Genomic DNA, 27861 nt, shown 5'->3' with positions numbered 1-27861 from the left:
ATCACTACCTCGCAGTGTGTTATGCTACCTTCGCACAGCCCTAGTCGAGGCTCCATCTGCGTTAGTACCAAATCCCTTACTATTAACCCAATATTAGTTGATCACTTAGCTTATCTGCATGTGTTTATTTATACTGAAAAATGTTCACCATTCATACCAGTGCGCACGATAAATAAAGCAGTACAATTGGAAAATATATCAACCATATAACAACTAAAAAAAGATACACAAGATTTGGAATCAAACTTCTCTTTATTATTCTTCTTCCTTGGTTATAGACTCGACTTCGCCTTGCACACTCATCTGCAGGGGTCTGCGCGCTCAACTGCGGACTCTACTAGGCCTCTACGGACTCAGCTGCAGAGCCTATTCCTACTACTATGACCCAAAAAACTTAGACCTTTACTCTATGCTCACTATTTTCTAGACTCCATTCATTCCTCTACGTATCTCTAATTTTCTTTACAGCTTAGAGCCTTGCTCTATTTATACAATCCCATGGTCCACGACCATGGGTTGGCGGACAACCATATGACTTTAACATACAATTTGTGCTCTGCGCTCACAATTCGCAGAGTCTTTTCAACGACAATACTCAAAACTTGGGCTTTGAGCCCCAAAACATGATGTGGGGGGATTCCATGCCGAATAAGCCCCCAACACAAACATTGTGACTCGTCCTTGAGACACTCTATCAGTGCAGCGATCTTAGCGAGGAGTCCCTCCAACTAGTCCCAAACAACGTAAATTTTGGCACCGCAGTGAGCTGCTACCTGCTGAACTTGTTGCATTCTGTTGGATACCTATACCAATAGGTTTCATATTTCATGATTGACCAAGGAAAGTCCAAATATGCTCTGCTTTGGTATTACAAAGATCCCATATTTCCTAGAGAACAAGAGGTGGGTAAATGGTTTCAAATGTTGAGGACCTTATTTCAATTTTGTGGATGATTCAACAGTTTAAACTGGATCATGCCATGTTTCAATTTTGAGTTATAGAATAGAGAAAGAAGTTTGTCCAAACTGCTTAATCTTGGCAGACAAGTAGTTTAGGTAGAGGAGTAAAGGTTCCCAACAGCTTAATCTGGGACCTTGGAAGAAATAAGGTTAGAAGTAGATAGAAAAGAAAAAAGAAAAAGCCAAAGAAAAGAAAAGGCAAGTAAGGGTTTGCAAGTCCAAATGCACCCTCTAAGGAGAAACAAAAAATGCTAGGAAAATAGCTGGGTAGGCAGTTGTGGTTGCAGAAAGGGTATTTTCACCATTACACATATGTCAAAGAGGTGTTTTGCCAAGGCAAAAATCTGTCAATGGACAAAGTGGTTAAATCCATCAAATTACAGCAAGGAGCATAACTAACCTCCCTCGTCCCCTCTATTCCATTACTAACACTCCCTTTCTTTAGCTGAGATTTGTGAAGAGAGATCATGGTTTTATGGTGGTTCTAGTTCATTCAGAATTCACATTTCTTGTCTAAGATCTTTTCATTTTGATCCACTCTCAAAACTAAATCAATTTCAGATAAACTCAGTAAAATCCCCTTCATTTGCTCCCTGCATTCATATTAACCTCTAATTTTACTACATAGCTCCCTTATCTTACCCCTTCCCCTAATAATACTAACACTATGGTGTATAAAGCCCTAAATCTTATAAATACTCCCCCCCCCTTGGCATTATAGCCATACGTTCTTCAAAAGGAACCAAAGTGACCTCTGGTCACCTTGGTGAACCTATCACACCCCAATCCCCCTTGCTACAGGCAGCTTGCTCCTCAAACTACCCTTTGCATTGAATAAACCCTTATAAAACCTCTTTTGCCTTTAAATCCTTTGCAAAAGTTACCAAAGTCAAAAACCCGCCTCTGGCGCATTTCCAAAGGTTAGCGCATTATTTGTTAAATGGAAAACATTCAAAAAACCAATGAAAAACCCACAAACCCAAAGTCTCCGCCGCGCATATAACCTAAGCAAGTTGCCGCTCCGCCCACCGTCGGATCAAGTCTCTGAGATCCGACGATCCACAGCGATATCGGAGCTGCCCCTGTAGCCGTCCTTTACCGCCCGAGAAGGTGACGTTGCGTCACGTCACGGGCAGGCCACGCGTCAAACGGCAAGGACTCTCGGAGCCGGGCCTGACACTTTCAGCGCCGTACCCAAGCCGCCCCGAGAAACCGTAGCGGTTAGCCTTAACCATAACCGCTACGGTCCTAACCGCCAACTGTTTTCCGCCAACGCATCGCCACGTCACGTTCGCTTGTACTCGCCCCTGCTATTCGTCCACCTGGCCGCTGACATGGCTGCCACCTCATCACCCCCTTGGACCAATAGTCTACCGCCACGTCACCCGATGACGTCAGCTGACGTCACCTCACCTTGACCCGCCAATGACGTCATGCAGACGTCATCACTAAAAAGCGCCAAAATGGTAAAAAAGTCTATATTAACCCAAAAAAGCCGTGTTTTTCTCACTTTTCACTCCTGTCGCCACTGTTCTCTCTGCATGACCGTTTACGTTCGAATTTCCGCCAACCTGCTGAGTTAACCCGGGCGACCTCCTCAGCAGCAACCGTGCACGCCTGCGCAACCTCTGTTCGTCAATTAACAGGTATTTACCGTTGTTCTGCCCTCCATACGACTGTTATTGAAATTTAAGTTGCTCAGAAGGCTAAGGACACCTTACAAACTATATTTGCACCGCCCATTTCTCTCTGCACGTCCACAATTGTAACTGTGAAGTCTAAAAACACCATCCAAGCCATAATACCTGTAATTTCACTCAAAAACAGCGCTCACTGCGTATTCCCGGCAAATTCCTTGTTGACCTCAATTCACCCGCTGAAAGAGGGCATAGTGACACCCACAGTAGCCTTGGCTCCTAGTATAAGCAGTATTTCAATTGCTGCTGTATAAACTCCTCCTCTGATACTTAAATTTCAAGACTATTCTTACAAAAAGCACTTATGTTCTGTGCTGGTGCTGTTACAAGCCACTTTATTACAATTGTTGAACTTCAAAGAATCATGGAGACTCCTATTGCTCTAAATATCAAGCCCCTCAATGCTCCTCACCAGGAATTAGCATGGAAAGCTCTGGGAGACATGGATTACCAAATGCTGGACTGGTTCCCTATGGGAACCAAATACAATATCCAGATGATGAATGAGTTAAAAGCCCAGCACCTGAGTGGGGCAGACATCTTGGGAATTTGGGACTCAAATTTGCCCATCTACAACCTTCCCCAAGTAAATCCCATGCCAGAACTGATCTACAGCTGCCAGGAATGCTATGACCCAAACCAAAGAGCTGTCATCAGCCCCACAGGCTCAGTCCTTTTCCAGATTACCCCAGAGAGCATAAATGAAATGCTGCACTTCCATACTGCCAAGCAATTGACCCCCCTCTATATGCAGAATTTGATAAACAAAGGGAGCAAGCTGTCAAGTGACCAGATCATCAAAATCAATCAATTGTTTGTCAGGCCAGGCTCTGAATCAGTCAGAACTCCTCCTATTGGGTATCACTACTTGAATGATTTGGGCAGGATGTTAGTGGATTTAATCAGTTATGTCCTAGGATTCAGGGGGATGGAGGATGTGGATGATAGCCTAATGGCAATGCTGTCTATATTCTCTCCTGGTAAGCCCCCAGCTGTACATTATGACTATGCAACCTACATTGCAGACAAAATCCATGAGCAGTTTATGAACTTGAAGAGGGAAAGACTATTCAGGTATACTTCATATATATACCATCTATTCTTGTTCTATCAGCCAGCCACCTTCTCTTTTCCTTTGAAGCAACTCAATGCCCAGGGAAATCCAAGATCAGTTGTGTTCTGGACTTCTGTTTTTCATCATACCTCTGTATCACCTTACACATACACTGAGTTTATTGACTTATTCATTTATCCAGTCATGACAGTATTGCATGGTACTCCTCCTCCTAGACTAACTGATGACATAAGAAGAATTCTCCATTTGAATAAGTCCTACAGCATTGGTAATTGGTACTTCTACCAAAACCACACAGTCATCAGGATATATGGCTGTGAGTTGACCCCTTTTAGGTTGCCAAGGTATGTCCCCATGAGGCTTTTTGCCTTGGAATATTTCAGACAGTTTGGGAACTCAGACTACCTGCATTTTCAGAGCAAGAACAAGAAGTCACAGCTAAAGGTGAGGAGCCAGCTGGGTCCTTTCCTATATAACAGAAAAGAGGAAGGGTGGAAGGAGGCAGACAGTATCCTGGAGGGCCTCAGACTGCAAACCAGCTTTGAATGGATACCCTATGACCCCAATCATTCTATCTCCCTCAGGAGGATTAGATACAAATTGGGTAGCTATGCACACAAGAGACAACCCGAGATTGAACAATATGCCAATGCATCAGATTGGGAAGAGGGTACCCTAGAGGAGGAAATTACTAATGAAGAGTTACTTGAGAGAGAGGCTAGAAATATGCAAAAGGAAGCTGACTTGGAAACTTGTGGGCAGGTGCCCCTCTCCAACAAAAAGCAACTTGGAGCAGCTGCTACATCATCAACAGCACAGCAGCAAACTGCCGAGAAAGCACCACAGACAGCAAGCAAGGATAAAGGGAAGCAGGTGGAACAGCCACCTCCATTGACAGAAGAACAAGTGGATACATTGCTACAGCAGCAAGAAGAGATGGAGCAGCAGGAACTCGGGCAGCAACAGGAAGAGGAACAATTTAGTGAACAGCAGCCCTTGCAGCAAGAAAAAGTGATTAATGCTCCAAGCTCCACTGAGCAACAGGCTCAGACAATAGTGCCTCCTAGGGCAGAAACTACTGTTGATACCTCAGTCCTCCAAACCCCACAAAAGGAGGACTTAACCAGGAAAAGGGATAGAGAGACTCCCCTGACTTCATCCCTCAATCGGGGAGAGAAAAGACAAAGACTAAATGACTCTCAAGAGGATGACATAGCAGTGAGGCAAGCAATGGGCATGGGCCCACCCAGTGGAGAAGTTTCAGCAAGTTCATTTCAGCATGAACATGATAGAGCCGTGGGAGGAGAGGTCAGCTCCTCCAGCCAGCATAGAGAAGGACAGTCAAGCATCAAACAGCAATTTATTGACATTAAGAGGAGGAGTGATCCTATTAAAGTACAGCTGTACAATCATTTGCTGAACCTGGCTCCTACCAATCAGCAAAGACTCATGTCTGCCTTTGATGTAAGTGAAGGCAAGATGATCATGAGTCACTTCATGCCCACAACGCTGCATCCTCAATCTACCTCGGATTACCTAAGAACCAACATGGAGGTTCTGGCCAAAGACATACACCCTATGGATAAGATTGAATTACATAAACAAACTGGTGAAATGGTGTATGCCTCCTTGGCAGATGAAACGTTGGAGAACTACAAATTGAAGAGCAGCCTTGATAACACAGCATCTCAGCTGGAATTGGAGAGAGCATCATCACAAGCCAAGGACAACAGGATCAAGTCCTTGGAAGAGGTAATTATAGAAATAGGACATGATCCTAAAGATTTTAAGGGTATCCAAGAACTCTTGAAGCTAAGGGATGCAGACTTGGCGGCCTTAAGAAAGAAAATCAAGCTTCCAGCTACCATCCATCCTCAAACAGATGAAGTTGCCCAGCAAAGGCAGGAAAAGGATGCTACAGACCTACTGATATCCCTGTACAAGGAGCTGGTTCGGACTCAAGACCAGCTAGGATAATCAGAAGCTGCGAAGGCAGCATTACAGACAGCATTGGAACAAAAAGAAGAGGGCCAACCCTCCCAGCCTCCTCCGGTGATAATCAACCTTGAGGAAGTCCAGCCAACGACTACTCCTCCTCCTCAATAGACAGGGCCTACAGCACCATCTACAGCAACAACTACACCAACAACAGAGTCAACTCCTACTCTGGATATGCAGAAGCTGCAAGCTGAGATCCAAGTTCTTGAATCCCAAATGAAAGAGCTTGATGAAGTCAAAAGGTCTTTGACCAAGGTGAATGAAAAATTTGACAAAAGCAAGCAGAATGAGGCAGCAAAGGAAAGAGAGGTAAAAGCTCTAAAAAAGAGAATAGCTGAACTAGAAAAAGAGCTTGCACTAGAAAAAGTAACAGCATAATTGAAAGCAGTCCTCTGGGGCAACATTGGTCGATCCATCACCAATCAGTGGCAGTATATTGAGACTATGGATGAGCAAATAGCACTCATCACGAAGGCAAACAGGGAGGTACAGAGAGCAAGAGCAAGCCATGGCCACATGCCAGATGCTGCCAGCAGAATGATCAATATTTTGAATAACAAAACTAGCTCTCAACTAGCCGCCATGGGAATTACTAACAGGACTGAAACAATTTCAGTAGTTAAAAGAGTCTTGACACTAAGAAGCCTAATTGGAACGCTGGAGAGGAGAACACAGGATATGCAGACCGAGATCAACAAATTCCTGGACAGATTTGTGGCATTACAAAACAGAGGCCTCCCCAGCATATTAAGCAGTGTAGGAAGGCTGCTTACTCTGGAAAATTACATCAAAAGGGTTGATGCGCAGGCTGCAGCACAAATAGCAAAACAACCCAGTACTTCAGCTGAAACAGGGCCAGCAACAGGGCAGAATTTGTATGATAGGGTGGATAACCTGTTCTTTATTATGAATGAAATTGATCACCTGTTTGATACCCCACCAAATTTCTTTAAGTATACAGAGGCAGATGAAACTTTGGGGGCAATCATAAGACACCAATTGCCCACACAGGAAGAGTGGAGGAATTTGACACAGGTAATCTTATCAGGCCCGAACCCGTAGAGTTGGTTTTTTCTCCAGTTTATGGGCAGTCATGCACAGGCAGAATTTTGATAGATAAAATCTACAAGGAAGAGACAGATGCTGAGCCAACTCAGCAGAGCTATTTACTCACCACAGCAGCAGTCGCAATCACAGGTGACAAACCCAGAATACAGCGTACAAGCCATAAAGTCGGGTTCCCCAGCATTTAATCAAAGTATCTCAACCGACTCAGCAGATCCCAAAGGCCAAAATATCTTCTGACAGAACATTAAGATGCCTTTATTTTGTATTCAATGCTGTAATAAATTCCGGATAATAATATCTCAAAAGTTGGTGAGAATATTAAGTCTGAGATAACTCAGAACTCAGATATTTTTGTAAAAATCGCAAGTATATATTCACCCCTCACAGGAGCTTAACGGGTTGTTGTTATTTTCCTTTTGGATGTCTCACTTGCTGTAAGATTCTCAGAGAAGTAATACAAAGGGAGAATGGAATTTCCAAAGCTTGGTGTATTTGATGCGTTGTGATGAATGGTGAATGTTGCAGGATTCCAGAGTGTTTCATAAAACAATAAGTTTTTCTTAAATCTCTGTATTATATGTTTTCGAGTCTTTTGTTCTCTTTTGTTGTTTAAATGTTTTACACTTAATAGCAAAGTAGAAGAATGGTTCCAGGATTTAATCTATGATTACCCTGAACTCAAACTAAGCTATTATCCATGTTTTCTTCAGATACAGTGAATGAAGTGTAATTCTTAATTGCTGCACTTTAAAACTATATCTTTTACAGTGATAGACATCCCCAGGGATTCAAGTTTTGCTCCTCAGGCATCTATCCGTTTCTCATACCTAGTTTGGTGGAAATACTCGAATACTTTAGTGAAAATTCTTAATTGCTTTCACTGGTTTTTTCACCTGTTCGTGTTATAAAACAAAAATTTTGTTGCATGAAGTATCCAAATGGCCCTGTAAGTTTCACCAGTTCACCTCAAGGTTTCTAGACACCTATACAGCCATAGACTCCATTGCCCAATGATATTTGACTCTTTGAATATTACATCATAAGACCTAAAAGAAACTCTTCAACCAAAACATAAACAAAACCTGTGCATAATAGCTAGCCTAAAAACCCTATCATAAACAGTTACAAATCATAAAGAGAGAGCCCTCTCTGATCACAGTTTGGCTAGAAACAGTGATCCAAAGATTGGTTAGTGGTTACCCCAGCCGTATTCCCTTGGGAGTCATAGGGAACAACCTGGGTGATAACACATTCTATCTTTTGAGCCCTCTGTTTCCAGCGTGTTGCACTGCATCTATTCTCATACAGTGCTAATATCTATAGCACACTGTGCTACTACTTGTTGAACCTATTGCATCCATTGTTCTGATACCTTCGTGTCTGAATTGGGTCCTTACATCTGTAATCGCATCTACTGCGTATGTTTATAGTCCTGCACTGTTATCCGACTCCTCTAGTTGCGAAGATTGTGCTTTGGATGGTTAGTTGGATAGTCGGCCCACCTGTGTAGGGCTTCAAGCCACTACTGTTTACTTTGACTGGGAAGATTTATGCATTTAGTTTGACTAGATGGACAATGCTTCCATCTGTGACCTCCTTAACCACGTATGATTCCAGCCAGTGCATTCTAAATTTTCTCGGAAATTTTTCAAACTTACTCTCATACAGTAGCACTAAGTCATTTACCTTGATGGTGTGCAACTTGATCTAGTGATCATGCGACACCTTTTCACGTACATGTTGATGAAATACAACCAAATATTGTTCCTCCTCGAGTTCTTCCAATTGCGCAAGCCTTACCTGTAGAGCTTCACGGTCCGTCATCCTTGTGAGCGCTGTTATGCGTAGACTAGGTATGATGTACTCCATCGACATGATAGCTTCAATGCCATAAACTAACCAGAAAGGTGTATGTCCGATCAGTTTCTTGCGCATTGTCGTGTAAGCCCATAGTACAGCAAGTATGCGTAGGTCGCAATCATTTCACTTCACGTTGCACACTTTGGTCAGCACAGCCTCCAGTATTTTGTTTAATGCCTATACTATCCCATTAGCTTATGGATGGTAGGGTGTACTTTTCTAACGATACACTTGGAACTCTTTTGTGAGCACACTGATTACTTCCTTCAGGAAATGTGTTCCGCGATCACTCATCAAGATGTTCAAATAGCCAAATCGGGTCAACACGTTTTTAAAAAAAATTCATAGCCGTAGTGGTCATGTAATCTTTGACCGGCTGCGCTTCAACCCATCATGTTAGGTACTTTTTCAGGGTGATGATGTAGCATGCTCCCATGTTTCCCTGATGTTTGATTGATCCCACAAAGTCGATTGCCCATTTTTCAAATGGTTATAGTGTCATTTGTGGATTTAATGGCATCTCGTCCCTCTGCGAGGGTTTTCCAGTCCTTTGACATATATCGCAGGCCTTAGAGTGTGCTTTCAAATCTCGGTGTAGGGTTGGCCAACATAATCTTGCACAAAGAATTTTTTGTGTTATCGCGCATCCTGCATAATGTTCTTCTGCAACGCCACCATGTGCTTCTGCAAGGATCTAACCTCATTCAAATTCAAGTACATATCTTCGCAATATCTCATCATTTCCCATTTTGTATAGCTGCCCCGTGATGACAGAAAATTCAGCCGCACACACCACCAATTCCTTTCTCCATTGGAGTGAGTATTCCTTCAACACAGTCTCTATCATCAAAAATGGATTATATCATCGAAGTGTCCATCCGCGATGTGCACTGCAAAGAGCAATGCATCAGGTAGTCCCTCCTCCAAATTTGTGGGTTCCTCACCCATCTCAATTTGTGAAAAGTGATATGGTCCTACGTTCACACGTCCTTGCTTGACTATGACCTCAAAATCATATTCTTGGAACAATAGGAGCCATCTGCATATGCACCCCCCCAACACAGGATTATTGACCAAGTATTTCAACACGGAATGGTCGGTATACATCTTGAAATGTCCTCTGAGTAAATAGAGTTGGTATTTTTGGAGCACATACACTATCGCTAACCCCTCGCGGTCAGTGGTGGAATAGTTATCTTCTTCTTTGGACAATCTCCAACTTGCAAACGTGATCGGGTGATCCATGCCTTCCACGCCCTCCTGTGTGAGTATTGATCCCAGGGCAATACATGATGCATCAACATGTACATGAAATTCCACATCCCATTTTTGGAAAACCAGGATTGGAGTGGAGGGTAGTTTTCCCTTCAAGACATCTAAACTCTTCATGCAATCATCATTCGAGTAATATGTAACATCCTTTTTCAATAGATTTTCCATCGGCACTGTTACTTGGGCATAAATTTTGATGAACTTCCTATAGTATCCAGTGTGTCCCAAGGTAGTGCGCAGCTTTTTAACACTTCATGGTGCTTCCAAATTTAGAATAATGACAATCTTCACAAGGTCCACCATTAGTTATTGTTTGTAGGCCACATGTCCCAACAGGTTTCCAAAGGGAATGAGGAATGTGCACTTCTTAAGGTTCAGCACAATCTGGTGTCGGCAGCAAGTATCCAACATCAAGCGTAATCTTGCTACATGGTGCCTAACTAATCCAAATACAGTACGATCATCCAGATAGACCTCCAAGAACTTGTGGGTGTACTATTTGAACGCAGCCACAACAAATTTTGAAAATATGGTTGGCGCATTCTTCAATCCAAACGGAATAACAATTTATTGAACGGAGCCCCATTCTATTGCGAAGGTCGGTTTTCTCTTGTCTTTCAATGCAATCTTGATCTGATGGTACCCTGAGAAGCCATCTGTGAATGAGTATGATTCCTAACCACCAACATTCTCTAATACTTCATTTGTGAATGGTGTTTGGAATGGATCGTGTATATAGGCATCGTTCATCTTCCTAAGGTCCATGCATATTCTTATTTCACCTTTATTCTTTTTCTCCTGTACTACCATAGGAATCACCCAGTCAGATTCTTCCCCTAGCTCAATAATTCCGGCTGTGAGCATTTTGTCTAATTCTTCACGGACCTTTCTCTTATATTTTGGATTCAAGCGGTAAGGTCGTTGCTTAAGCAGCTTCGCGTCGGGTTTCAGGGTGATCTTTATCACCCCTAAGTTGCCAATGATCCCTTTTAAGTCAATAATTTTGGTTGGGAACAAGTCTTGGTATTCACAGAGTAACTCAACAACATTATCCACCATGGAATCATCCCAATAGTCCCCAAGTATTGCATACTTTAGCTCTGCCTTTGTTCCAATGTTTACCTCAATTTTTTTTAGTGGCACGGTGATGTTGGGGTCCTCAATTGATGGTCTGCGATCCTCACAACAGCCTTCTACTTTTAGAATGTTAATATTTTGTGGGTCCTCATCATCATCCTCAATAGTTACATTCTAACACTCCAGTGTGTAGCTCAGCTATGTTGCCCATTCTGGCTAAAGTACCTCCATTGGCCCTTGGGGTATTTTGAAGATAGTTGCTTTTACTGCTTGTAGCGCATCATCAATAGTATCCCACCAACGATATTCAAACGTGAAAGTTAATAGAAATCCCTCACATAAGATATCCCATTCGTTCATACCATGGCGGAGCTCCGTCTTAGTATACCAATTCATGGGTATGACATCTAGGGTATGATAGAATAAATGTACCCATTCAACTTGTGGCTCTTCCCTGTAGACCTTGTTCCATTTTTCAACGTGTGCATGTGGATCATCCCATCTCTCATACTTGTCTACTAGCCGCATCTACGGTTTCCCAAATTGTAGGCACATCATCCTTCTGCATCTGTACCAGTCCTTAAAACTTCCCTAATGTGTATCCCACCACCTTGAAGGTGTCGCGTGCAATGCCCATTTCAGAGCATCGAATCGTTGTTGTTCTGGCATTGTGCCTTCAAATTTGTCCAGGAATTCATCCACCACTGTCAACCTATCATACATAGGAAGATCCCTTACCTCTGTTGTCACGTCGCATAGTGATCTAACCATCACGTTGCAATTAAGGGTTATTACTTTGTTCAACCGATTCTTCCATCGCTCTATCTCTTTGTTTGAATCTGAAGTGTAGGAGCTTTCCCACTCCCACAAAATCCTACCATCTGTAGTTGGGTTCACCTAGTCCTATTCTCACACGACTATCTTGTAGATGCAATCGAGATCATCATCACTATCATCATCATGCACTGGATCAGTGTATCGCACTCCTTTGGCCGGATCTAGGGGTACTACTACGCGTAGTGACTTTTTCTCAAAAATCATTTTGTGCTTCTTCATATTTATGACTCCATTCATATCGGCGCCCCAGTCGATTCGTAGTAGTGTGGGATACAGATTGTGGTCATCAACAATCTCTATCACTTCGAAATCCACCAATGCGCTCATACCTTCAATATCCACCATTACCCCTTGCAATCTCCCCATGGGCATGATCTTCTGTTGGTTCACCATTTACAATTGAATAGGAGACCATTGTAGTGTAGGTTTGCCCATGCACTCCCATGTTTGTTTCCGTAGTACATTCGCATCTAATCTGAGATCCAGGATTACCTATCCCATTTCTACTCGCTGATTTTCACAGTCAACCTCATTTCCCTCCCTATGTGTAATGCATGCTTTCCAAGTTTCTAGACCAGGCACAGTTCTCCTGACCCCCGCACCTAGTGATAAGTTCCTATAGTCCTTTTACTACCTTTCTGTTTTGCAGCAGTTTCATGCATGTCTCTAGAAAGGTAGTGAGAATTAAAGGATCCATCCCTAGTTCTAGTTGATCCTTAGTACCTAAAGTGGAGGCCTCCGTGAAGCTCTTCTTAGCTTCCACGAATGTCTCCTTTGTGAGTTTTAAATCAAATTCAGGTTCCTTTGTAGGAGCCTTGCGAGTCCACAAAGTTTCTCCTAACTACTTACCTTTATCATCGCCAGTGGTGATACTGCTTCTGAGCACTATGTTTACATTTAGAGCTTCTTCGCGTGGCTCAGACCTCACCATTTGCAGATTCTAAGTCGGAGGAGGCTGGAGTACCCCTTTTTCACGCAACCTTTCTCTCAATGTAGGGTAGTCTTCTGCCTCATGATCAAATTGAGTACAATACAAACATGATGTCCTTATCATATTTGAACAATCACAGGCATAGTGTCTTGGCCCTCCGTAATTGTAACAAATTAGTTGTTCACGACCCATTCCTAGTCCCATTCCTCCTCGACCTTATCTGCGCCCATGAAATCTGGTGCACACCATTCTTTCATTCAGGTCGAGGGCTTGTGTTTCGGTCTATACCCTATAGTCAGGAGTCTGATCTATCATTAATTTGTAGCTTCTACAGATGCATTCATCATGGCCTACTGACCTGCAGAAATTACAAAACAATTGTTGGGATTCCTACGTATACTTCTACAATAGATGACAATTATCCGTAGTGTGTTTTCCTCCTATCTGATAGATTGTGCACCATAGTGCAGGTGCCGCGTTTTGTCCCTCTTGTGCCTCAAGTCTTAATGGCATCGACCCTCCTCCCTCCAAGTAATTCATGAAAACTAAACAGTGGTCCTTGTCATGCCCCTAACATTTACATTTTATGCACCATACCTCCTCGCACGCCTCTGGCCCAGGTGTCCTATCCTATTTCAAACTCTGCATTTCTAGACACAAATTTTGCAGTTCCACGTGGATTTGTTGGACTCCCAAAACAAGATATTGTATAGGGGTTTTGTGCAATCTCATTTCCATTTCCAAGGCTTCATCTTCAGTGGAAAGCTTTTGTTGTGATACCGTCATCCTTAAATGCAGTGTTAATGATGCTACAAACCGGGCGGGGTGTTTTCCATCCATCAAAGTCATGTTGGCTTCATGAATCATACTCTTCAACCTCTGGTCTATATCCTAGGGGATCTTGCCCGGGAACATTGCGATTTCCTCAAACCAAATAATTGATTATGTCTCCGAATTCGGCCTGCTAAATTCCCTATTCATTGCGGCCTGGATTTCTATGATTCTTGCATTTGGATGGTCGTTATAATGCTTAATGTGTCATGTTAATGCATGATCCTGCAATGTTCTTACCAATGTAGCCTTCTTTATATTGTCATCCACGACTCCTTGTGCTTCACATATCGCCCTTACCATGAACCAGAATTGGTCTGGATCTTCATTCCATATTCCTCTTAATCTCAGCAATTTGATCACACTCACCATATTGAATTGTTGTGGTGGCAGAGGTGGGGTGGGTGGAGATGGAGGTGAATACGGTGAGACAGGTGGTAGTGTAGGTGGAGGTGGTAAGCACAGAATTCACTGCCATATCAAACTGACCGCACTTCTCGGAGAAACTTTCGCAAGCTCTTCCTCACTTTCCCATGAGGGTGAAATTAAAGGACTGGTTTCTAACTCTTCACTACTTCCAATTCCATAGATATTTCCACTTCACATAATCCCAAACATTAATTTATTCACATAACACACTTTTCACACAATAGCATCCTAATCTAGGTATTGAAAGATTTAATATACTCACCTCGCGGTCCTTTGAGGAAGCATTGTCCTGCCTCACTTTAGTTGACGGTCATATCTACCATGAAGTCAATGATATATCCTCCTATAATCTGATCGAGCCAGTTGTCCATAGCCCACACGATCTTGTCTTCCGATGCTTCTAATCTGTGCACTAATTTTGGAGTCCACATGATTGGTTTGTTGAGCCTACACCCTCCCTGACTGTCTGCTAGCTTTGTGATCCACTCATATAGCTAAGAAGGAAATGATGCAAAGAAAATCTCATGTATTTTCTTATATAAGTAGCACTCCAACCACTGTTCCTTAGATACTCACAGATTCTCATTTTCCGACGTCATGAACTGGTCAATCTTCTTGTCCAACCACCCTTCAATTTATTTCTTGGTTGGATTCTAGTGACATGACATCAGACATCCCTTATGCAGATCCCGATCCTGGTGACGGAACCACTTGTTGGTTTGTAGGGTCCTGACCCAGGTTTAGAGGTGATTTAGCGAATTAAATCCCAGTACTACTGGCCCTTTTGGCAATAGTCCATGCAGCGTAGACTGAGGTTTCACCAAAAGTAGTATGGGATGGTGCTAGAACTAGGTTTCCACACCCTAGAGATGTTTGATGATTGTTGGTGGTTTGCGGTTTGACCTTGCACGCACGTTGCTACGCGCACCTCTCAGCACCTCGCAACCTGTGATGCTGCCTTCACACAGCCCTACTCGGGGCTCGATCTGTGTTAGTACCCAATCCCTTACTATTAACCCAATATTAGTGGATCACTTAACTTATATGCATGTGTTTAATTATACTTAACAATGTTCGCCATTCATACCAGTGTGCGTGATAAATAAAACAATATAATTGCAAAGGATATCGACTAGACAATAACTCAAAACAGATACACAAGATTTGGAATCAAAATTCTCTTTATTATTCTTCTTCCTTGATTATAGACTCGAATCTTCCTTGTGCACTCAACTACAGGGGTCCGTGCACTCATCTGTGGACTCTACTAGGCCTATGTGCACTCAACTACAGAATCTCTTCCTACTACTACGACCCAGAGCAATTAGACTTTTACTCTATGCTTGTTATCTTGTAGACTCAATCCCATGGTTCACAGACCATGCGTAGGCCAACACTACTTTCAAAACTTATGGTGGACAACCCTATTATTCTAACATACAATTTGTGCTTCGCGCCCAAAATTCGTGGAGTCTTTTCAACAATAATACTCAAAGCTTAGGCTTTGAGCCCCAAAACATGTTGTGGGGGGATTCCATGCCCAAAAAAATATATCAATTTAAGACAACATTATCTATCAATTTCAAAATTTACTCTCACGGTGCGCCCTAAGTCTGCCAGCCCTAATTCTGCCAACTTGTAGGCTACTAGTGTCTTGCGCCTATACTGAGGTTGTTATTTAACTTACCATTCACATTATAATATATAAAGGCAGTGATTTTTTGGGCTCTTGGCTTTATGTGGGTAGTCAACAAAGAAGAACATGACAACTTTTATTCACAAGATTTCTCGGACATTAATTCCTCTTCTAGCCCTTTCATATATGTTGATACAATTAGAGACAAATTTTCTATCGTTGCACTTAGAACTACTACATGGAGGGGGATTTAAAGACAAAAGAATAGTGTCCTCAAATTTTCAATACGAGGAACTAGTAGAAAAAGGTAAAGGTAAAGGATTAGGGGTGTGTCCTTACGTTGTTGATGGGTTCCTTAGGAGGTAGAGCGATGGAGGTCGACAAAAACTGATGGGATTTAGGGCGATAGAGGCTAACAACATAGGTGTGCTTCATGAGAGGAGAGATGGAGGAATGTTTTTTGAATGTGGATAAGCAGTATCATAGTTGGAGTGCTTTTTGGGGTCTCCATCAATTGTGTTTTAATATGTGTTTTTTGATAGTTTCATTTATTTTGAATGCTACTTCTATCTGTTTGTTTCTATTATCGACACATTATTGTTCTGGAACTCCTTACTGTCATCGACAACATGGATTAGATTCACGTGAAGGATTGTTGAAAAATAGAGCAAGAAATTCTCAATTTGACTTTTCCTTCATTAAATTGAGAAAAATTGAATTTCCACATCATCATGCAACTTGGATGCAATTAACTTGTGTGACATGGCTTGTGTCACCCAATTTACTCACTAAATTTGAGTTAGAGGAGTTAGATTTTAGTTAAGCATTTGTCATTATTAGTTTGTAGAGATCAAAGTTAGTTATCTCAAGTTGTATTCATTTAAACTAGTTCTAACTATTGGAGGAACTCGTGGAAGGTGAGCTATGTAGTGGGACTTCAGTCAAACTTAGTGATCATCCAATTAAGTTATTAGTCGTCCCAAGATATCTAGTGCATGGAGATAATTTGAATTCCCCAGTTGTGGTGGATAGTTCAAGGCAGTGTAACATTAGTTGTAAACTAGTCTTGGGTGTACAGTTGTTGCATGAAATCAGATGATTAACCTTGGGAATTGCACAATCCATTCTGGAAAATTCCTAAATAATAGGGCCATAATTTCTCGAGGAATTACGAAGGAAATAGGGGTTCAAGAAAAGGTAAAAATTGACTAAGGCTAGCTTAAAGCTTCTTAGTGAGTAGAGAGAGAGGTCATTCACATGTTGGTTGTGGTCATTTGAGCAAAGCAATTTTAATACATCTTTGTTCATTAGATTAATGTAAAAATACATTGGGGTTTTTATGAGGTTGCTTTCCCCACAAAAAATATTGTGTGCATGCGTGTTATTTCTTATTGCATGTCTAAAATTTTTGTTCTAAACTGGGAATTAGATTCGAGATTTTAATAGACTAGGTTTTTGTCTTGTAATTTTGATTAAAACTTCATGAGTAGTTGAAAATATACACCATAATTTCTACACGGTATTAGAGCAAGATTTACATTAGAGCAAGAGTTTTGAAGTTATTTCTCAAGAGATTCAAATTTGTAGTTCAGTGTAGTAGGACCTCTTCAGAGCCGAGGAGATGAACTTCAATGGATTGAGGCTAGAGTATGCCTTCAAAAGCAACTATAATTTCATTGCATGGAAGGATCGCATGGAGGATGTATTCGATGACAATAGATTTCTAGAATAAATCAAGGGCAATGTTACGAAATGAATGAAATCTAATGCTGAAAACCTTGCTCACTGGAAGAAAGATGTAACCAAGATGAGGAGAATAATATTGGAGGGAGTACAAGACCACATTGTCATCAATCTCCATGGGAAAGAAAATACTTATGCAATGTGGTAGATATTGACAGATCTATTCCGGAATAGTAGTGACCCCAGCAAGCTGGATATCAAGGATAAACTTTGAAATATCAAGATTTAAAAGAATTGCACTATCCCTCAATATCTGATTAGGTTCACACAAGTTCATCTTGCCCAACATTCATCTTGGAATAAGTGTCCCATCAACCGTGGTTATTGTTTTTAACTTTTATTACATGGATTTTTCACCAAGGCTATTAGATAACCCTCTGCCTTAGGGGACACCACCCTCAGTGTTCAATCACATATATACCTTGATAACATGTTGAAAGAAGACATACTGCTCATGGAGTTTTATAACATAGATTGTTGCAATATTTAAAATGGATGACCTACTCAAAAGAAAAACATCATGACAATATGAAAACACGCCGCATAGTGGAGCTTTATAACACAACTCGTTACATTATTTACAATGATCATCCTATAGAGTACCAGCCCACATGACATCATAACATCATGATAACACAACCACATGACACCATAATCATAATAAAATGACACCCATACTACATAGTGGATTTTTATAACATATTTGATGGTGGTTTTTACATCCATACACAAATGTACATATAACAACATCATCAAAAGCTATACAAAATCATATACCAAGGCATATACCAAAGCATATATTGAAACATATGCTAAACAACATATCTAAGCATATATCAAAGCATCATACCAAAGCGTATACCAAAACACCATATTAAAGCATATATCAAACCACCATAAAGCATATAGAAAACAACCATAAAGAATATACCACACCACCATATCGAAGTTGCTTTGCCACACCCAACAAACAAGAAAGGATACATAGCTTGCATATGATCGTTCATCTGTCATTTAGCTTCATCGAGCCCAAGGTGCTTCCATTTTACTTTAACTTGCGCGATTCCTTGGTTATGGAGGATGAGCACCTTTTTCTGCAATATAAAATGAGGATCTAGCTCGAATTCTCCATATGGTTCCACCTGAAATACAAACCAGTCAATCACATGATCAACATCCTTAACATACTTCTTAAGAAAAGACACATGGAAAACATCATGCATTTTCACTGTCAAACGCAGTGTAAATTGATAGGCAATTGGCCCCATCTCCGAGTGATACTAAATGTTCCATAAAATCCTGGTGCCACCTTAGCACATGATCCCATCGAAAAGGAGCTCTTCTTCGATTTGATGTGCAAGTATGCCTGTTCCCCAACCTATTCTTATCTGCATAACTCTTCTTCCTATCTCATCTTTCCTTTAGATTCTTCTCGATCTCTTACATTTCTCATTGCATGTCTCCTAACATATATGGAACAATCAACACCATACTAACCAGATCACTCCAATTGGTAAGAGTGTTACAACTCTACTCATACGATGCCTCAAAAGGACTCATCCCCAATGATCACTGATAACTTTTGTTTTATGTGAAATCTACCAAAAGGAGATAATCTTGCCACTTCCTCTACTGATGCATCACATACATCCTCAACATGTCTTCTAATATCCTCTTGACCCTCTCTGTCTGTCCATTTGTCTACGGATGATAAGTTGTTCTGAAGGACAACTCTGTGCCCAAACCTACAAATAACTCCTTCCAAAACATGGAAGTGAACTTCGCATCACTATCTGACACAATATTCTACAGAAAACTATGTATCCTAACCACATCTCTTTTGAATATTTGTGCCACATCACTAGCTGAGAATGTAGAATTCACCTGAATGAAGTGTGCAACCTTTGTTAATTTGTCCACAATGACCATAATGGAATCATGTTGTTTCACTGTGTTTGGCAACTCTATGATGAACTCCCTCGAAATAACCTCCCATTCCCACTTTCTAGTAGAAATCAGCTGTAGAAGTGCACCTAGATGTTTTCACTCTTATTTCACTCACTAAAAGTCAAAACACCTCAATAGAAACTCTAATACATCCCTCTTCAAATTAAGCCAATAAAAATATCTCTTCATTGCTACCAGTATCTTTCGATAACCTAGTGTCCTGAACAATATTTGGCATGAAACTCCCTTAAGGTCACCTTCTTGAGATCACTGTTAATGAGTACATATATCCTGTCTCAAAACCCAGCTAATCCATCCATTGTAAGAGAGTAATCGATACCCTGTGCACGTGTGACTATACCTATACCTTTACCTATGCATGTACCAATGCATGTACCTATGCATGTACCTGTGCATGTACTTGTACTTGTGCATGTACTTGTACTACCACCTATACCTTTACTAGTACTGTACTTGTACCTACACCTGTACCTGTACAAGAATCCCGCTGTAACCTGTGCACAATAAACATATACCTGACATCGTGTTGACCTTCCTGCAAGATCCTATCGTGTAAGCCCATCCCATAGGAGCATCTTCCATCATGTTCTCTTTACCTTTGATGTACCTAATATCGAAATCAAACTCGTTGATCGTGTCTAATGATCTAGTTTGCCTGGAATTTAGATTCAGGTGGTCAAACAAATACCTCAACCCAATATGATCACTCATCATTACAAACCTCTTGCACAGAAGATAGTATTGTCACACCTTCACTCCATGTATGATGTGTCGGGTATTTTTTCTCATGCTCATTTAGTTTCAAGAACTCATAGCATACCACATGCCCATCTTGCATAAGGACTCCACCAAGCCCTCTCTTGTAAGCATCTATGAATACCAAAAACTATTTATCTAGATCTATAATTTGTAGCACTAGTGCATGTGTCAACAACTACTTAGGTTGCTTAAAGCTAGCCTCAGACTCCTCTGCCCATTCTAACTTCTTACGTTTCATTTTCATTGATGTGATATGATAATACATCTACGATAAGTTCTTGATGAACCTCTTATAGTAACCTCCCAAAGCCATGAAATATCTCACCTCATCTACATTCTTAGGATCTACCCACTCCATGATGGCCATTATTTTCTTTGGATCTACTACAATTCCATCCTTCAAGACAACATGCCCAAGTAGTGTACCTCAGTTGGAAAGAAACTACACTTGTTGAGGTTAGAATTCAACTGATGCTCTCTCACCAACCTCAACACTGATGCTAAATTCTCACCATGTTCTTCCTCATTTTTAGAATATACCAATATATCATCAATGAACACTATAACAAACTTATCCAAATATGAGCTCAATGCACTATTCATCACGCACATGAATGTAGTTGGAGAATTAATTTAGCTATATGGAACAACAACAAACTCACAATACCCAAACCTGGTCCAAAATGGAGTCTTGTAAATGTCCGCCTCTTTGATGTGTACCTGATGGTATCTAGATATCAAGTCAATATTCGAGAACGCAACTTCTCCCTTTAGCTGATCGAGCAAGTCACCAATACTCACAAAAGGGTACATGTTCTTGATAGTCACTTTGTTCAACTGCCTGTTGTCAATGAAAAATCTGACAATACCATCTCTCTTCTTCAAAAACAAGACTGGTGTGCCCCAAGGTGATACACTTGGCCTAATGTATCCCTTGTCCTACATTTTCTTCAACCATATCTTTAACTCAATGAAATAAGGTGTGCTCATCATGTAAGGTGCTTTTGATGTTGGAGATGCCCCTCACAGTAACTCAATAGAAAGGTATACCTCCCTGTGATGTGGAAACTTTGTAATGTCTTCAGGAAATACATCCTTAAATTTCTGTGAAATTGGATACATGTTCAACATTGATTCTTCATTCAAATCCTCACTCAAACAACACGTATTCACCAAGTCAGGACTAACATAGTTATAATTAGATCCAGGGTCAATTAAAATATAAATGACTTAATCACAAAGCTTACCTTCCATCTCAATAATAGATAACTAGTGTTGTGCATGCATGTTGTCCACTATTGCATAGATACATGGAACACTCTGACCAACATCCGCAATGTTTTGTGCCTCGTGTGCACCATATATATGACACCTACCACCCCAATTCTATGGACAATCTCACTTAAGGTGCTACTTATAGTATGTACAACACTCCAACAGACCAGTGCCCTCACCTCTATGTTGTAATTGTTAATGTGACACACGAACCTATCTTGTTGCATTAAATCTTTTTTGCAGTCCCACATTCTCTTCTACATCTGCATGCAAAGGCCTCATCCTCTTAGGCTGCAATTTACCTTTACCTTTATCCTTTCCTTTCCATCCATGTTGAGATTCATTCTTACGCTTTGTTTTTTCATAGCAATGCTTCAATTTCCCAATAACTTACTCAAGTGACTGAGGCTTGTCATACTCAATCCGATCTCTAAAATATAATGGCAAACCATTGAGAAATATCTGAAATTTCACCCTCTCATCAGTAAGATATGATACACAGCTCAATAGCTCCAGAAACTTGGTTGTGTACTCTTAATTTGTCATTGATCTCATCTTTAGCTCATATAATTCCTTAGCCTTATTGTCGTAGTACCTTTCTAAGACATTCTTCTTCCTGAAAGGCCTCTTGAACTCCCACTAACTAAAATCATCTATCCTGATGTCTCTAACCCGCTTCACATCTTCACACCAAATGAATTCTTTACCTTTCAAGATGAAGATTTCTACTCTAGCCTTCATGTTATATGTGTACTCATGCAACTCAAATAATTTTTTCATTCAAAGTATCCAAGCCTCTGCATTTACCAGCTTTTTCACATCTCCATCAAAAGTAGGTGGCTTTGCTTTCTTAAACTCATTGGGAGAGTATCGATTATCATTCCTCCCGTGAGGATGATAACAATGACGATCATGATGTCTATCAAAACGAGAACTAGAATATTACCTATACTCATTACCCATCCTATCTGGAGTGTTCATCAACCTGCCATCTCTCACTACACCATATATATATGACATGTGTCTACTGTGGGACCCACAGCCATATGCCCCATTAGTTCCATCCACACGTCCGTGCCTGATACCAAAGCGACCTTTGTTGTTGCAAGTGTCACAAACTCTAAAGAAGTATAACATTAACCTCTACTTGTTTCTCTTGTTCATGTATGATTTGGTCATTATCTGCCATACGAGTCCTTCTCTCTTCCTTCAAGATTCTCAATGTAACTACCAAATTGGAAGAATTCCAAACACCATACTACTCTTTGGATTCATAGGGAGAGTCTTCATAGTCAACCATCTTGCTAGCCATTTCATCTCTTTGTTGAATGCATAATATGCCAAATAAACTAAATAAAAATACATCAATGTACCTTAATATAACTTGGGGGGGATACCTTCTCTACAAGATCGCCAAATCAACCTGATACATGTATAACATAGACATAATAGCATATATACATATAAAAAGTAACTGCTAGGCAACCAGGCCAAGTGGGTGAAGATAAGAGGCTACTATGATAAGATTCGACCTTCGAAGTGACTTTAAGGAAGTGGAATCGAAAGAAAACTCACACATAATCAATAAACATCATCAACAAAACCCTTAGGAGACAAATTAGCCACCTACATAGCCTATCCTTGGGTCCGACAAGATCTCTTTGGCCATAGTTGCTCTCATTCTATGGGAAAGGGAGTGACCAACAACCTAAAGTCATTCTCACAGGCTTGCTTGCTACTAACCAAAGACCAAAATTCCCAGTTCTATGCAAGCGACCCTAGGATTTAAGCCACCTTTTCAGGCCCAAAGCCTAGGCCACTACCCAGAATGGAGTGAAAGCTTGAAATCATTAAAAATGCAGGGAAACAATGATGGAAAAGAAATAATCTGAACAAGACCATAACTAGACCCCTACTAGCCATGCTAGGAATTTCGTCAAACATATCATCAACATGTAGCGTATAGGTGTAAGCAACAGAAATAAGTGTAGGGATCTAATACTTATCTGAGAATCACTATGAGCCATTGTTCACTCATTTCATTCATTGCACTATCATCTATTAGGACATAGATATAGTATCCATTCATTTAGAAGTAAAAACATGTTAAGCTAGATACATAGTTGTTGTCATAAAATATACATATAACCAACATAATAGGAACAAAATTACCATAAACATATTAGCCATCAAAATCCACATACGCATAAATAAAATTACACATGGAAATCAAGGGAATGAATTTCTCCTTAACGAATTCAATACACCAACTAGAGATGGCACTACCACATTCCACGTGACCATACATTAGCTAAGAGAAGTCTATCTTCAACCAATCGCCCCCATGCTATATTCCAAGAATGAATGTGGAACTGAGACCAAAATAACCAACCAAGTCATATAGAGTCTCAACCACCTCACCCTCAGCAATAGAAGGTAGACTTTATCGTAATCCATCCCCGATCACTAAACGAACAAAATGAGAATATCATACTAGGCTTTATTGTGATCTCTACCCAATCACTGGGCCAAACAAGCATGGATGCCACCCTATTTTTCTACTTACATTGTGAGGAATTTTCTTGTCTCCTAGTCTCTCATGCTTTACCGCAATCCAAACACAGATCACTAGGACCTAAACCAAGACCCACTATCCAGGTTTTACTACATATCCCAAACCTGCGATTACCAGGCCCAATGGAGAGAAAACCACCTCTTGGATTTACTGTATGTCCTACCATTCCATGGTAAGTATTCCTAGGCCCACCAAGGAAAAAAAATCCTATCTCTACCGCAACCCAGAGTGTGGCTCACAGATCACTAGGCCAGTGGCTTTACCGTGATCTAGGTTCTGGTTCAGGGACCACTATGCCATGTTCTCTATCATTCGAAGATCCACCTGAGTCAGCTTTGAATCCATCCAACAATCCAGCTCATCAAAAACATGAGAACCCCATCACACGATGGCTATTCGAAAATGGAAACGCTAGGCTGAAAACAATGTTACACCTAGAAAGACCCATGCTGTGATAGAAAAGAACCGAAATGACTTGCATGCCAATTCTAGCAAGAAAAATATACGTGCAAGTTGATACCTGTAATGAAGCCTAATGTAGCTACTTGATCCTACCTTTCGCTGCTTGATCTTTTCTTCCTCTTGCCTTCATTGGCTTTCTTGCTCCAATGCCAAAATCGCTCCAAGAAACTCTAAGTGTCCAAGAGTATGAGAGAGAGAGAATAATGAGAGAGCTCCAAAACCCAACTGTCAAAAGGTTGCCAACTAATCCTCTAAAGCCATTCTCTGAATGAGGCCTCTATTTTCTTCATTTTCCATTATTTTCCTTCATTTTCCTCCTCATCTACAATCTATGACATTTTACTTCCATTTTCTCCTAATTTCCATTATTTTCATAAATAATTGTGCAGAAAATGCTATTTTGCCTTTCCAAAGCCTTAGCCTTTTCTTTTTACAATTTCCTTAGCCATAAACAACCAAATGAATTCCCCCTATGATGTCTTTCCCAACATTCATCTTGGAATAAGTGTCCCATCAACCGTGGTTATTGTTTTCAACTTTTATTACATGGAATTTTCACGAAGGCTGTTACATGGGCCTTAGCTTAAAATAGTTTTTTTTTTATGTGCTAAATGAGGATTGAGTGCAATTAGGTTATTAATATTTGGGTGGTTGGCTCATCATGCTATATGAGCTAGCCCCCACTTAACACCTTGGCCCACCCTTCGTAGTCATCACCTTCTTTCACACTTGTGATTGATAAAAGGAACTAAATGTAGCTAAGCATCAAAGGAAGCTGAGATTCAACCTCCATGAAATATGCTAAAAGTGTTGCTCATCCTCTAAGTAACTTAGTCACCTAATACTTACTCATGGTTGTGGTTTTTACAAATTAGTTATTTGTTTAGTAGCCTTTTCAAGCACAAAAATATAATTTATCTCTTTTTCGGTGAAATCTGTTGGCTTGTAATGAAAAGTGGCATCATCTCCATTGCATTCACACATTCTCCCATGACATCCTCATTCTATTTTCACTCATTCTTCTAAAATGTCTGTGCATAGAAAATTCACAAATTTTCTAGAGACCAATAGTCTATTTTTTTTATCCTTGAGCAACTTAGTCACCTAAACCTTACTCATGGTTGTGGTTTTTCGCAAATTAGTAATTTTTTTAGCAGCCTTTTCAAGCACAAAAACATAATTTGTCTCTTTTTAGGTGAACTCTACTGGCTTGTAATGAAAAGTGGCATCATCTCCATTGCATTCACACATTCTCCCATGACATCCTCATTCTATTTTGACTCATTCTTCTAAAATCTCCATGCATAGAAAAATCACAGATTTTCTAGAGACCAATAGTCTATTTTTTTATCCTTGAGTGATATAGGCTCCTAAAGAGTTATAGGCTTGTAAATGTCTTCAACATCCTTTCAAATCCTCCTGCTACCTATTTCTACCATTTGGACACCTATAAAACCCTCAAAGTGTTGTCAAACAAAATCGTGTAGTAATAGATAGAATCTTATAGTAGACCTATAGCATCTTGTAGCACCTTGCATAATCCATCAAAACCTAACCAAAATTTTCCTCATACTTAAATTTTACATCTTACATTTTTATAACATCTTCTAAGCCTTGGAAATAAGTTGGAAGAGATCATAGACACCTTGGAAAACATATTTTCATCAATGCGGTATGATTTCTGTGATTAGGGTTACATAATATTTTGGTGAATGCCTAATTTCCTTTTTCTCCCTTCTTATTCTATTTTGTGGCGTACATGACTTCCCAATGGGATTTTGAGTTCTCCATTACACTATTCGTTTTACAACAAACTTGACTAAGTCTGTCTTAGGCACTGTTATTTTGGATTTTAGCATAGTTTGTGCCTCTTATTCTCCTTCTTCTTCGTTGAATTTTGCTTTTGGCTAATCTCTCTCTTCTCCATATTATTATACTTCTTCATTAGCTTCTTATTATCCTTCTTCCTCTTCAATTTTGGATCTCTATGGTTAAATCCACCATGATAGTCTTCAATACAACTTTCCAATGTTGTGAAGGAAATTCAATGTTTTTATTATAAGTTTTAGAGATTTCTGTGCAATGAGGGTTTTTAAGTGAAAGGTAAAAAGAAATTTTTTCTTATATTTCTTGCAAGAAGGTTAATTTCATACTCACTTAAAAATAATTGGAATTCCCTTTCTGATCAATCTCAATTCAGGGGAAACATTGACATTTCATTTTTTTTCATTGATAAACTTTTATCAAAAGTTTTCCATAGGGTGTACTACTAGAAGAAAATGAAAGTTTTGTAGGCTTCTTGTTCACATATGGTGAGAAGAAATAATTAATTACCCTTCCTTTAGATGTTTTCCTTTGAATCAAGACCTTTTGAAACTCACTAAACTTTCTTGTAGTACATGGAAATGATCTTGTAGCACGTTGTCTTATGTTGTAGAGGTTTGTCCTGATGCTGTAGCAATCTATTCTAATCCTGTAGTAACACTTTCCAAGTCTTGTATCCCCTCTACAACAGTGTATGAAATAAATGAACTGGGTAGGTTTTCCTCCAACACCAATGGTGGACTGTAATACCCTCCTCCCACATCCACCCAAGTAACCATTCCAACCACGTAAAAATTAGACGACAGGCTACTATGATCAGATTTTACCTCCATTGTGACTTTAAGGAAGCGAAATCAATGGAAACATCACACATAGACATCCAACATCAACAATAGAACCCTCAAGAGGCAAGTTAGCCATTGATTCATTATGTCCCTTGGTCCCACTACTGTTATGGATCTCTTAGGCCATAGTCGCTCTCATTCTATAGGCAAGGGAGTAAACAACATCCTGGAGTCACTCTTACAGGCTTGCTTGCTAGTGACCAGACACTAAATTTCCCTGTTTTGTGCCAACGAAATTGGGATTTAAACCACTTTTTCAAGCCCAAAGCCTATGCCACTACCTAGAATGGAGTGATAGCTTGAAATCATTAAAAATATAGGGAAAAAATGATGTAAAAGAAATAATATGAAAAACACCATAACCAGACCCCTACTGGCCATGCCCGGCATTTCGTCAAACATGTCATAAACATGTAACATACATATGTAAACAACATAAATAAGTGTAGGGATCTCATACTTATCTGAGAATCTCTATTTACCATTATTCCCTCATGTCATTTATTGCACTATCATCTATTAGGCCATAGATATAGTATCCATTCATTGACAAGTGAAAACATGTTAAGAGACATACATAGTTTTTGTGAGAAAATATACATATAACTAGCATAATAGGAACAAAATTACCATAAACATATCAGTGATCAAAATCTACATATACATAAATACATTGGCACATGGAAATTAAGGGAATTAATTTATCCTTAATGAATGAAATACACCAACCGGAGATGGCA

The sequence above is a fragment of the Pinus tabuliformis genome, chromosome 9 (assembly GCF_031772625.1).
Source record: "Pinus tabuliformis cultivar Carrire ecotype Pingquan chromosome 9, CPIR1, whole genome shotgun sequence".
Classification (NCBI taxonomy): Eukaryota; Viridiplantae; Streptophyta; class Pinopsida; order Pinales; family Pinaceae; genus Pinus; species Pinus tabuliformis.
This window is presented reverse-complemented; position numbering follows the sequence as displayed.